The sequence below is a fragment of the Muscardinus avellanarius genome, assembly GCF_963383645.1.
Source record: "Muscardinus avellanarius genome assembly, chromosome: 7".
Lineage (NCBI taxonomy): Eukaryota > Metazoa > Chordata > Mammalia > Rodentia > Gliridae > Muscardinus > Muscardinus avellanarius.
The window spans coordinates 115,101,285-115,116,382 of record NC_137793.1 but is presented as its reverse complement, the minus strand read 5'-3'; positions in this window follow the sequence as shown (position 1 = coordinate 115,116,382).

Here is a 15,098-nt window from a genome sequence, read left to right as displayed (position 1 = left end):
AGTTTTATAAGAACATAAAGATGCAGATAATTAAAATTAACATATATATACACATATAAAGGACTATGAAAATATAAAAGAAATTTACTCAGTAAAAATTATTCAATTATTATTTTAAAGTATTAATTGTACTATAATTCCAGATGTTTCTTGTAAACTAAAAATATAAAATAGATCTTCTTAAAGAACTCAAAATTAAGGCTTCAATAATTTCTAACTCAGATACTGAGGGCAATACTATTTGGAGGTCACCTGGAGAACCCAAATCAATACACCAATATCTCAGAGTAAGTTTATTTACCACTGCTTCGCTTTGTGACAGTCAAATCCCTGAAGGTGTTTGTCGATCTACCTACCAATTAAAAGTAAGGACACTATGGATGATGTAGAATAAACTAAAATTCACTGTAATACAAAATGTATCTATAAAACTACTTTTATAATCAACTTCTTTTCAGACCAAGGATCTTGAAATTTATTATTTTAAAATCTTTAAGTTACATTACAGTTAGACAAAAACTTCTCTGGAACAACTCAGTGTTTTCCCTTATTCTTATAACAAGCAGTTCTGGATGAATAAATAAGTTGTTTCTTGAAGACATTGGTAGTAATGATTTCTTATTTACAGTGAATCCCACCCATGTGGAAACTCAAGTTTAAAGCCAAGACAGAACCGGTATAATGAATAACATAATGATTACAAATTGAACATATTCGCTGTTATTAAATTATACCATTTTCTTATAATGTAAAGGAGAAAATCAATGGGTGAAGAAACTCTGACAAGTAAATGCCCTTGTGTCCAATCTGAAATGTAATTCTACTCCTGTAACTTAAAGAAACCCTCATGACAGGCTCTCAAGTAAACAGAACACAAATCATAAACCCTCCCTGGCAAGTCCCGTAAGCCTTTTAAAATGCGTCACAGGATATTCAACCCCTCCCATTCTCCTAATCTCCATCCCTAGGCACTTGTTCACATGGTACAGTCAACATGTTAAAACAACAAAACGCTCTTACAAGAATCGAGTTACCTGGCATTTATTATTTGTGAGTTTCCACACTGAAATTTAAACATTTATCACCAAAGTCTATGTGGGTGTTCTGACCCTACGGCTCCTCTTAATAGGGAACTGTTGTAAGGCTGGAATGAGTTCTTTCCTCCCGAGTGTCTGATAAATCCCGCGTGGGGAGGTGACTACAGGTCTTCTAGTGTGCATCCCAGCCGACACCAAGATTCAGAACATTCAAAAATAGTTTAATTCACTGACTCCCGTCTTACCTCCTAACCTTTTATATACGCTTAAAAACTAAGAACCGAAAAAACGTCAAATAAAATGCCTTTTAACATAAAATAAGCGCTTAACCAAAGAAAGCATAGAAGGGTATTTAAGCAAAAACCCCCATTAGGAAACCGTCTGGCCGTTCATTCTTCCCGCTGCGTGCTGCCCACGCGCGATCCCAGGAGCGCATGAAGAACACGATGACCGTCCGTCGCGAACACGATGCTGGCCATCTTCCACACACTGGCTGGAGTGATTTCAGGACCCCAGCCCGCCGACCCCGGGGCGGCTCGAGGTCCAGGGGGCGAGCGCTGCGGCGCGGCTCCCGCCCCCCTGGGGGACGGTTACCTGTCCACTAGGACAGCTTCGGGGGCCGGCGCGGGAGAGCGCGGGACGCGCCCGCCCTCGGGGACGCGGGCCGGGCTCGCCGGGCGGCCCCTGCCTCCCCTGCCGGCGGCGCCGACGCGCCCGGGGAAGCCGCCCGCCGGCCGGAGCGGGGCGCGGCGGCTGCGGGGCGGGCGCGGCCGGGGAGCGCTCCTCTCCTCCTCTCCTCCGCTCCTCCTCCTCCTCCTCCTCCTCCTCCTCCTCCTCCTCCTCCTCCTCCTCCTCTTCCTCGCGAGGTCCGGCGGCGCGGCCAGGGGGACCCCGGCGCCTGCGCCCGCCGCAGCCGGGACTGGGTTGCCATGGCAGCGGCGCGTCCCGGCGTCCGGCTCCGGCCTCTCTGACGCGCGCCCGCGCCGGCCCGCGCATGCGCAGACGCCGCCCGGCCCGCGCCTCCCGAGCGCGCCGCGGCGCGACGCCGGCGGTTTCCTAGGAGACGGCCCGGAAGTGCGCGCGCGGCCGGCGGTGCGCGCCGCCATTGTGAGGGGCTGGCGGGCCGGCGCTGGGGCCGGACGGTTCCCACGCGTGGGTATCTCTCGCCGACTGGGAATCCCGAGGGACATCTTCCTAAAGTAGGCGTATCTACGTCAGACGTTAACGTCACAAGTATTCTGAGTTTCCTCTGGCTGACCAGCCAACTGTGAATCACTGCGTTGGCCCCTCCGCTTTCTCTTTCGAATCCAAAGCAGAACTTTACCCAGGAGAATGCGGAAAGGAAATAGGATTTTTGTTCCAGCTTTCAAGAATATCAGAACAGCCACACTTACTCTAATCCCCACCCCCGAAGTCTTTATGAATAAAAGACAAGCAATGTAAGTTTTAGATCGTGGTGGAGATGACAGGGTTTTAGGAATGATCATTCCCAGGGCAGACAGGAGAACTGGAAGAAATGAAAATATTTTCCTCAGTACAGTATGGAGAGTTCAGGGTATTTTTAAATTGTTCGTTAATCTGGGCGTGACGGCGCACGCGTGTAATCCCAACATCTGGGAGGCTGAGACGGGAGGATCGTGGTTCGCAGACAGCCTCAGCTACTTTCTGAGGCCCTTTGCAACTCAGTGAGACCCTGTTTCAAAATAAAGAATAAAAAATAGGGCTGGGGGTGTAGGTTGGAGGTAGAATGCCCCTGGGTTCCACCCCCAGTACCACAGAAAATAAATTTTTCGTTAATAGAATTTCTATTACGTGGAATGAGAGCAATTTTTCTCCAAAAAGGAGCAACATAAAATTAAATGTTTGGGTATTTCCCAAATTATAGAATAAACTAAGTTTAAGAAAAAATTGGGGTTAAAACAAATTACAATGTTGCCTGCACGTCCTAGCTGTAATATAGAATGTATAGTTGCAGTGAGCTAATGTTTTTACTGCTTTCAGGACCAACTATTAGGCCAAACACTTGAAAAGGACAAAAAGAAAAAAATTAAGGGAAATATTTTCTAATCTACCTTAATAAATGCAGAGTTACCACCACAGCTAGAAGTAGATGCTAGGTTTCAAAACCTCTAGTTGAATATTTTTCATCTACTTTCTCTAAATGTGTGTTTTTGTAAATATTAATGAGATAAAGCAACATTCTTAATAAGAAGGGGAAATAAATACTGATCAAATGGTTAGTGGATAAAAAATGTGATACATCTACTCAATGGGAAATTATTCAGCAATAAAAAGGAACGGAGTACTGGAAGAGGATTCTGGGAAGATGCTAAAAATAGGGAGCACCAAGAAAACAGCTGCCCTGGTGGGAATGTCTTTCCGGAATTCTGAAGTTTACTAACGGCTTGCAACCTTCAAGCGAATGAAATACTAATAGGTTGACATGGATGAACTTCGAGAACAAATTTTATATAAAAGAATCGAGTCACAAAGGACCACATATCGTATATTTTCCTTGAAATGAAAGATCCACAATAGGCAAATTAGTACAGACAGAAAATAGACTGATTTCCTGAGGCTGACGCAGTTGTTGAAAGTTAAGGAGTTGATGATGACTAGAAGGTAAGTTGTTGATGAATTATATGTCAGCAAAAAAAAAAAAGTGCTACAGAATTAATGGAATAGTGGGCAAACAATAGCTGAAGAGTTGAAAATATAATAAAAATGAGTTTTCCAAAACTGCTGAATAAGTGATTCCGATCTCCTACATATTTACTTAATTTGTAAAATGTTTTAATTTCTAAGTCTAGTTTCCCCAGCTATACACAAATAATTGCGTTTGCCTTTAGGATTATGGGGATTATGTGAGGTAATCCATGTGTTTCGCTTATGCGTGCTGTATACAAAGTGCTCAGCCACTGATGACTATTATTGCATGGCTTTCCAAAAGAATGAAAGTAACTTCTACAATATTGATAGTCCAAAATTAAAGTAAGAAATATTTAGAGTTACATGGGAATTCCATAAGAATAATATTTTCTACATTATCAAGGAGTGTTTTAATTTATAAAAGCTGTACATGCTAATATAATAATTTCAAAAATTAGTGTTTGTTAGATATAATTATAGAACCTATGTTTATATAACCAGGTTTTAAAAGCGGACTAACCAGGCATGGTGCTGCACACTTGCAATCCCAGTACTTGGGAGACTGGGACAGAGACTTAGATTTGTGCCCCACCTCAGCTACTTAGGTGCTCTGCAACTTAGACCCTTTTTCAAAATAAAGAATTAAAAACAGAGCTGGGAGTGCAGCTCAGAGGTAGAATGACCCTGGATTCAATCCCCTGTACTGAAAAATAAAATAACAAATAAAAAACAGGGCTGGGGATGTAGCTTGGAGGTAGAATGCCCCGGGTTCCAACCCAAGTACCACGAAAAAATTAATAAACCAGTTTCTTGTGAAAAGTTAGTCATCATATATAATTAATTTCACAACTTCCTCCTACTATTAGAGACTGGAATTTACTGACAGAACTAGTGTTTTGATGATCAGAGAGAAGAGGGAAATGTGCTTTTGGAAATTAGTATAATCAGAGGTGCTGTGAGAACACAAGATTAACGTGTAGCAAGAAAGGAAGGACCGGCAGATGGACGCTAACGACACAGCAAGTGCAGAGTCCAGCAAGTCAAGGTACCATCCTGTTCACACACCTGCGGCTTCATGCCCTCCTCCCCTCGCCTCTGATGGGAGTGCCCTGACACTGCGAGGGACTGCTCGCGGGAGAAAAGGAAATGAACCATGTACACGAAGAAAAGACAGTTGTTTGCAATTCAGGGTCTTTCATTTAAACTGGCATTAGGATTTTTAAACTCTACCAATGCTAACTATCAGGAAAGACTATATGTCAGCTGTAGGTAGTGGAAATGTGTTTAAAATTGATGATTCATCAAAGACTACAGGATTGTACAGATAATAAGATCACCATTAATAAGATAATAAGATCACCATATGTAAATTGGCTATGTGTTTTCCTCTACTGTCCAACATTATAAATTTTAAATGTGTGTGTTCTAAAATAGGATCCTAGAGATAGACAATACTCCAATTTTTGTCATGGTTTATTCATTACACAGTGTTTGAAAATAAGTACACAATATAAGGAAGATCAGTGTGAAGTTGAACACTTTGTAGAAAAGAGTGTTTTCACTATCCTGACTTAGAAAAGCCAATATTTATTTAACTTAAGTAACTAAGAAGAAAAAATAAGTCGAGTGCCAAGACGTAAGAAAACATGGCCATACATGTCTTCCACAAAACTCTTCAAAGTAACATGCTTTACAGAAAATATTCAGCTTCTTTGTAGAGTCAATTTTTTTTTTTTTTTTTTTTTTTTTTTTTGTGTGTGTGTTACTGGGGTTGGAACCCAGAGGCTTTCTACCTCCGGGCTATACTCCCAGACCTATTTTATACTTTATTTGGAAACAGGGTCTCACTAAGTTGCTGAGAGCCTCACTAAGTAGCAGAGGCTGGCTGAGAACCTGTGCGATCCTCCTGTCTCAGCCTCCCAAGCGCGGGGATTACAAGCGTGCGCCACCACGCCCGGCGAGTCAAAACTTTTAAATCGCTCCACAAATAGTTGTTCAGCATTTAGGTACTATTCACTATTCTATACTTGGAATATTTCGGTAAACTAATAGTCCCTGGAAATCAACTGCCTTAACTACCTACAACCCAGTTGCCAAAACAAAAAAACAAAAGTGCAAAAGATGTGAAAACAATAATGCAAAACTATTCAACTTTGTGAATCTCTGAGTCCTTTGCCGTGTGTGTGTGTGTGTGTGTGTGTGTGTGTGTGTGTGTGTGTGTGGCATTGGGGATTGAACCCAGGGACATTCTACCTCCGAGCTATACCCCCAACCCTTTTTTATTTTTATTTTATTTATTCATTTATTTATCTATTTTGGTGGTACTGGAGTTCCTGGAACCCCTTCTACCTCCAGGCTACACTCCCAGACCTATTTTTATATTTTTTTTATTTGGAAACAGGGTCTCTTAAGCCAGCGCGGCTGGCTTTGAACCTACGCGATCCTCCTGTCTCCGCCTCCCAAGCGTGGGGATTACAAGCGCTTTTTATTTTTATTTTTATTTTTATTTTGAAAGTGTCTCGCTAGGATGATGAAAACCTCACGAATTGCCTAGGCTGTCCTCAAACCTTCAATCCTCTATGTCAGGCTCCCAAGTACTGGGGCTACAGACGTGTGCTACCACAGCCGGCTTAGTTTATTTTAATAAGGTCAGGTCTTTTGAGTTCCCAGCCCAGAAATCAGAATGTGATCATTTGGGAAGAAAGGAAAGGAAAGATGAGATGTGTAAGTGAGATGTTTTCTGAACTTTATGCCTATATCGTTTATCTTTATTGCTCCTTCATTTACAGAACACAGGCTTGTAACTGTAATCTATTTGAAATGGATACATAAACATTTACATATTTTATAAATTTAAAAATTGAAAATATAAGGAATCATCATTAATCAAAAAGCTTTTTGTCTTTAGTAAAGGGAGCTTGTCTTCTATTAGGAAAACAGTAAAAACATACTAAATAAGGAAATCATATCATTATGTTAGAAGGTAATAAATGATAGATAAATCATGTAAGTATCTCATCTGGATGTCGTTATAATGAAAATATATCTAATTATGAAAAAAAGACATTTTATTTATCCTCCCGAGACACACCAAAGGCTGGAGGGCTTGCATTTGCTTCTGACCCTTAGCAGCAGGACAAACCTACTCTAGCTTGTAGGTCAGCAATACGTTCCTTAAAACAAATGCTCTAAGTAAAAAATTGCATATAGTGTGTTGTTTTCGTATGCTCAGTGGGTTTGCTCAGCACTTTTCTCACGGGGTCAGAACTTTTGAGCACAAGCTCAGGCCCCTGGGGCTGAAGTTTAAAGGGCTTCCCTGCTGGGAGGCTCTAGCTTACCCAGGATGTGATTAGGAATCCTGTGTCCAACCCCAAACAGAGGGATTGAAGGGGAATAAATTGTCATGGAAAAGAAATGAGAGGATTCAGAGTTTAGCCTTTGGGAAAGCAGGATTCATAGCCTACTTTTTAAAGGATTGACTGTGATGTTTCATTGCCTGATAAATAATTGCTCTTTAACAATATCCAGTTGCTTGTCATTTAGATTAAAAGTCAAATAAGCAATAGTGTGGCTGATTGCAAATGTTTTGCTATTTTTAAAAAATATTTGTAAGGTTATAATGGAAAAATTTAAACATTTTTATGATAACTTGTCAGACTATGAAAAATTCACTTTAGACATTGATAGTCTTGTCTTCAAAAGCATTTCTTTTATTCAAGAACTCTCTAACTGCATTCTGTGAGAGATTTTAACAAATTCTATTATATTTGTATCAACGAGATATAAGTTACTTATAGTCTGTTCTTAATCATTAGTTACTTTCAAGAAGATGGTCTACTTTGAGGCTTTTAAAGCTGTTTTTGGGGGAAAGACAACATTGAAACTGTCCCATCAGTAATGGCTTATCAGAAGTATGTTTTAGTGTGAGCTACTGTGTGTGTCTAATGTAAAGTTGGGTACTCCATGTAGTTTTCAAAAAAAAATTCTAAGTACTGAAATTCAAACATATCTCAATAGTGTGAAACTGCCTTGGAAGGTGGACAAGCACTGAGTCACTTGGTCTTCAGTTCCCGTTATTCCTGGGTTCAAACATAAATAGAGGCTATTTTCTCTCAGCCTCCTCCATAGACAGACTAAGCATACTGAATTATTTAATTGTGGTAAATATGTATTGTTTTTTGTTTTTTGGGTTTTTTTTTTTGGTGGTACTGGGGTTCCTGGAAGCCCTTCTACCTCTGGGCTACACTCCCAGACCTATTTTATATTTTGAAACAGGGTTTCTTACGCCAGCGTGGCTGGATTCAAACCTGTGCGATCCTCCTGTCTCCGCCTCCCAAGCACAGGGATTACAAGTGTGCGCCACCACGCCCGGTGGTAAATATGTATTGTAAAAGTGGAAATTAGTACAAATTTTGCTCTTATGATAACTGTAAAAAAAACAGTAGCATTATTAATAAATAGGGTTGGTGGAGTGGCACAAAGTAGAAATCATACAGGCAGAATATGTGAAATATATGTATATATATAAATATTGGATTGAACCCAGTATGTACGTGGGGGTTACTGGGGATTGAACCCAGATGCACCACCGTCCCTTTTTATTATGTTTTGATTTTCGAAACAGAGTCTCTGTGTATTGCTGAGAACTTTGCTAAATTGCTGAAACTGGTCTCCAACCTGCAATCCTCCGGTCTCAGCCTCCCAAGTACCGGGATTACAGGTGTGCGCCACCACACCCACCTCCAAATGTGTTTTGATAAGGAAAGAAAAGTGTTACAACGATTGCCGCTCCTTTTTTCTTCTTTACTTTTGAGAGGGCAGAGGAAATGCAGAGCATAACAAATAATCCTGTTCCAGACTCTGATTCTAAGCCAAACGACTCCCAGGAAACAAGTGTAAATGAATAACTTCACGGAGACTTATGCAGTACCCAAGCTGATGCAATAAAAGAGAAGGCTTGTAATGATGTCAAGAAAAGGTCATCATAGGATTTGTTAATAGGGGCGGGAGTGGGGAGAGAGATGAGGGAGTGTGGGGTGAGGCCTTTGGTTTTGAAATGGAGGACAGGGCTGAAATGGCCACTCACCAGGGCTGAGAGAAACTGGGTGAGCCATGTGGATCAAAGCCTTTTTCTGGTTGTGATATGATGACTTGGGCGATCATGGAAAGATGGAGCTACGCAGTTAGTGTTCTGGAGTTTGGAGAAGAAATCAGTGTGTAGATACTAGTGTATAGTTTATAAAACTGGTATATGAGGAAGACATGGGTGCAGGGGTTGAGGGCCATATGTAATAAAGAGAGGGAGGGATGGAAGGGGAAGGAGAGAGAGAGAGAGAGAGAGAGAGAGAGAGAGAGAGAGAGAGAGAGAGAGAGAGAGAAAACGAACGAGAACACTCCAGGGCATTCTAATGTTTAGCCATCAGAGCAGAATCAGTCATTGAGATCTAGGAGGGACCAGTCAAGGTACAGGGGTCAGAAGCAAGGGAGGGTCATGCTTCAAGAAGGGACGCTCGGCCACGTCCAGTGCTGCACACAGGTTAAATACAATGAAGGTCAGGAACCACTGTTGTCATAGTGGTTGTGTGGAAAGATGGTGATTCTGAACCAAATGTGGGGAAAGAGACTAGAGAAAGTGGTATTGACAATTCTTTGCAAGTTTTTCTAGAAGGAAGGAAAGAAATTGAACAGTAAGTAAAAGGACACAGGAGTTTACGTAGAAGAGAGATTATTGTGAGACTTAGGGGCTCCTCATGCACAGGCCCCTCTGTGAGAGGTGCTAAAAGTGTTCTTTATGGGAAAATACGTTTTTATAAAATTTCCAAATATAAAACATTTTCATGGCATTAAGTCACTGTCTTCTTCACTCTAACTTTCTTCCACTAAGCATTTTCTCTTTTTGGTTGGCTGTAGACACTTCTGAAATTTGACTAAGAGTTAAATTAGGAACACATTTAATTTGGGTTTATATGTGTTAGTTCTGAATAAAAATTATTTTCAGGTATAACAAAAATAATAACTACACTGAATTAAGAATTAATTTTCTCTTTTTCTGTACTCAAACCCTGACAAACTGGAGTGGAAGAAAATAAAATTAGATATAAGTCTAAAGTCCTATGAAAGGGAAGTACCAAGAATGGCAAATTTCTGATCACTAAGTTATGAACTAATACAGTTAGTCATGGCTAACTTTCATTTTGAAGAACTACAATGTAATCAATATAAAATGAAGCAAATATGAGAAAATATTGAAGCATTAAAAAGAAAGAAACGCTGTGAATAGAAAGAGAATCAGCAAAACAAGAGCCCTTGCACAGCAGATATGCAATATATCCAAGAACCAGACCTCTTTTTAAGAGCAGTAAAATAGCCAGGTATGGTGGCACACGCCTGTAATCCGAGCTGCTCGGGAGGCCGAGGCAGGAGAACTGCAAGTTTGAGGCAAGCATGGGCGATTTAGTGAGAAAGGGCAGAGGCTCAGTGGTAGAGCACTTGCCTAGTGTGGGCCAGGCTCACATTGCACACCTTGGAATATATTGGTATTTCTCATTCTAAAAAACATGTTTTTAGATCTATTTTTAAAATCTTGGACTTACAAAGAGCTGATTAAAGAGGTTTTTTTTGTTTTTTTTTGTTTGTTTGTTTGTTTTCCTGGATTGTGAAAGGAAAGACACAGGAACCAAGACTTGGTAAATGATATTGATCAGACTCCACCTGTTTTCTCTCCTGCCTACCTGGAGAGTCGTGTCTCGTTTTTAGTTTCTCTGCTGTCTCCCAGAAAGTTGTGTTAGTTTCCTGAATAGCCATTTCAGCCTGTTTGCATTTTGCTCTCCTTTTTCTGTCGCAATTTTTTTGGGCAGAAACTTTATTCTTTCTTATTTCTCTTCTGGCTTAATTCCTGCTTTTACAGGAACTGGCTAGGAACCTTGCCAGTCTCCTCAAAAATTCCCTCTTTGCTGTCACTTCACCTGACTTCGCCCTCATCTTGGAGTGTCTTGGCAGCCGTCTGTGGCAGGGACTGCAGGTGCCTGGGCACGTATCGTACTGGCCAAGCACCCACATCCCTCCACAAAGACACTGCACAGTTGCCACATCTGCCCAAATGACATACTTGGGCATACAAACCACAACATAATCTATTAATAATGTTCATTTAGATTTATCTCAATGTTTATCTTGTCTTTAAAAATAAGTACCCTAGCTTCTCATATGTCACACCTTCTTTTTAGGCTCCTATTCCTTCCTCCTGAAATGGTCTGTTGTTATCTTTTTCCATTTTTAAAAAATCTGCCGGTGAGTTCATAAAGCAAGCTTTGTTCTGGGCACATAATCCTAGGCAGTAAATTTTCCCTCAGTAATCTGAATGGTTCGTCCCACTCTCTTTTGTTTCCCATTGTTACTCTTGAGAAATCAGCTGTCAGGTACTTATGGTTCTTTTGCTCATGATCTGTCTGCTCTCTCTGGCTGCTTCTATGATCTACCTTGTATCCTAACTTAATTGTAGTTTTATAGCTCTGTGTTGCGATGTGGATTTCGTTTTTAGTTGTTCTGCTTGGGATTTACTGTGATTCCTGTATCTGTGAGTTCTTGCTTTTCATCAATTTTGCTGAATTCTCAGATTATAGAATATTGCCTCTCCTCCATTCTGTTTATTTCCTCTGAGTCTGTGATGTAAGATCTTATTCTGTCCCCCACATATATTAACTTCTTTCTACTGTTTTTTCTTTAACCTCCTTGTCATAATGCTATATACGGTCACTCACTTTGATTTTCCAGTTTACTATTTCTTTCTCCAGCTGTTTAATCAGCTGTTAACCCAGTGTTTCAGTCAGCATTCTCACCACTATGATCCAAATGCTTGACATGCACAACTTAGAAAAAGGAAGACATTTTCATAGGATCTGGTGACTTCAATCCATGTATAAATAGTCTACTTTACAATGGCTGCCAAGCAGGAGCTGTGGCTGAAAATCCTTAGGGCACGTTGGCAGGGAGTCAAGAGAGGGTGAGCGCCATATCAGCTCAGGCCGACAGGGAGAGAAGAGCAGGAAGCTATAGCAACCTTCCCTGGAAAACCCCGTCTCTGTGTCCCTGGCCATGTCCCCAGGGACGCTTCCCCAGGAACCAAGTCACTCCTCCAATATGGCTGCCTCTAGCCCATGAGATGTGAGGGACTTTTTGTGTGTATATATGTGGAACTGGGTATTGAACCCAGAGACCCAAAGGCATTCTGCCTCTGAGCCACACCCCCAGCCCTATTTTAGTTTTTTATTTTGAAACAGGATCTCACTAAGTTGCAGGGGCCTCACAAGTTGCTGAGGCTGGTGGTAAACCTGAGATGCTCCAGTCTCAGTCTCCCAGTACTGAGATTATAAGCATGCATCAACATGCCCAGCATATGAGGGATGTTTTAAAATCTGAACCATAACTTCTAGCCAGTGAGTTCCTAAAAATGTGTTTCTAGTGTGGAACTTTAATGAATATGCAAAAAAGAGCATAATATGTAAATGTACAGTAAAATGAAGAATTATACCACAAATACAGAAGTCCCATATTCTAAGTCAACAATTAAAGCACCACAGAAGTCTGTGTGGCCTTCTTAAGCATAACTTTCTCATCTGCCCCCAGGGAATAGGAGGGGCCGCCATTCCAGCAGGTTTTTGTGCCCAGAACAGAATATTAGTGGTCAAGTCATGCAGGTTTTTGCTGGTTTGTTTTGAGGTACTGGGGATTGAACTCTGGGGCATTCTATCTCCGAGCTACACTCGCAGTCCTATTTTATTATTTACTTTTGAAATGGTCTTGCTCAGCTGCTGAGGCTGGCCGCAAACCTGCAACCCTCTTGTCGCAGCCTCGAGTCCTGAGGTGACAAGGGTGCACCACCATGCCCGCTGCAGTGTGATATTAACAACCACAAAGCATGGAAGAAGATGGAACCATAGGAAAGAGGTGAACACAACTAGGAATTCTGAATATTGAAGCATTAGTGTCTGGTACTATTTCAGCACTTGGGGCCAAGAGATAGTGGACGAACTAGTACTACTATGAGAGCCTTTTCAAGAACCAAACATGGTGCTCACAGACGCCCTTCCTGAGGCGTAACATGCTAAGCAAATGTAAGGCACTGTTTATGGGAAGATACCATAATAAGCAAAACCAATAGATGTCCTCTATCAAACATAGTACTTTAGATAAATACCCAGTGACTAGAGCTCAGTCGATTCTTAATGTTTTCTAACAATGTACTTTTTAAAAAAGGACAGGTACTCAGTCCTTCAATATCACTTAAAGTGTTCAGTGTTCACATAGTGCTAGGATGTGCTTTGCAACAAATGGCAAAAAGAAGACATGATCCCTGTTCACAAGGCTCTAATCAGAAAGGCAGTAAGATACACAGGATGCACCTATGCAGACACAAAACTGCATTAAAAAAATTTTTTTGCATAATAACTTTTCAGGTATCTGGTGAAAACCAATGAATCCCTTAAACAGGTTTTGGTACGGGATATTAAAAGAAAAATACTCATTTGGAGTCTGTGAGAAAAAAATGGCATGGTTTCTAGGATATTATAAAAACTGATTCCAAATGAGAACAAGAATATACTTCCCTGAGTAGTCTGGGGTGGAACAAAGAAGCCCATGAGGTTTCAAAACAAGATAGTACTTTCAGCTCTTGCTTTGATTTAAATTCTCTTATTTAAAAAATTCAGATAACTTCAGGGAGTATCGGTCTGTTCAGTGTCTAAGTGGAAGAATGCTTTCAAGAGATAGTGCCAAGAGGAAGATCAAGGGAAACCAACAGTGCGGCGAGGTGGTAGAGGAAAGGGCACAACAGAAAGGAGGCGTCCAAGGAGGTCACGGGGCAGGGCCAGAGCAATGGGTGACCAAGGCCACGGACACGCAAGGGAAAGGCTTCACACGAACTGCCTCGGAGGTACTGTTCAAAGACTCGACTACATAACAGGAAACGCCTACGGAAACAAGGCACACTTAAAATAATTTTGATTAAGAATGAATATATACTGTAAAATGTTTATTTAATAAAAATAATTTTATAATTCATACAGAATTGAATAAAAAGAACAATAAATTATTTGTACTTTGTAAAAGTGCACACAGTACAGCTAGCATATTGAGTTCAGCATTCTACAAATATGGCCACATGCCAAGATGTGAGTGTATTTGTGTCTTAAATAGGTAAAGGATAGGGCTGGGTGCTGCAAACCGTGAATTAAATTCCAGAGAAATATTGCTTTGGCAACATGAACAAATTGATTGTACCATAGTACATTTTATTTTAAAAAGACTAAGTAAACTTCCTCAAACACTGTTTTTCTTCTTATTTTTGGTTGAACAATTTCCTATAAACAAAGCAAGAAAAAAGAGGGAGGGAGGGGGGGAGGGAGGAGAGAGAGAGGGAGGGAGGGAACAAACACTGGAGGTTGCTACTTTCAAAGTCACTTCCCCTCCGCTCCCTCCTTAGCTAGGTTATCCTCTCCTCTGATGGCAAAGGAAGGTGAATGGGAAGGACCTTTGCTTATCCTCATTCTCCTGCTTCTGGGATTCCTGCTTACACCAAAAGAATGCATCAACTTTGCAATCCTGTCACTATTATCACCACTGTTTAGCTGTGTTGGTCTAAAGCTAACACCTCAGTTAAAATCACCTACCCACATTCTTTTCACAATAAGGCAACAGAGTTGGCTTTAGAATAGTTTTCACATCTCACGAATATTAGCCGCCCACTGGGAGGTGGGCTTCAGAATTCAATGCATACGGAATTTTTTTTTCAAGTAACTTGGAAATGGAATCACTATCAACTTTTACTTTGAACAGATATTCAAGATGATCTACCTTTAGGAACAAAGGCAGATTTAAGGTACAAAATTCAGGAATCAAGTCTGTCCTAATTCCTGCTCCATTGAAACAATTAAAAAGAGGCTCAGTTTATGAAAAAGGCCTTGGAATAATCCAACTTCTACTGACATCTTTATCTTGGATAAAAAATTCAAACTAATATAAAAGCTACTAATGGGAATGAAGTTATTTAAAGAAAGACTTTCATTTATTTTAGACATAAAAGGGAATGCAAATATAAAATAGGCTAGTTGTATCTTTAGCCCATAAATGATTATTTCATCATGGAATTAATAGTCCTTCATACTAAATTATTAAAGACAAGCAGACCTCCTTTAAGTTTTCTGATTAAATCTCTTCATTTAGATTATTAGCAGGCTTTAAAACTTGCCTTCTCTTCTGACTAAATGAGCTTCTCTGGGAAGCATATGAATAGGAAATGTACTTCTAAAGAGAGTTCACACAAACGTAATGGTCAAGACGGGAACCTAGAGTACTCATACAATGAATTAAAAAATAACTTAAAACTAGAAATAACATGTATTCCTTATAGGACAG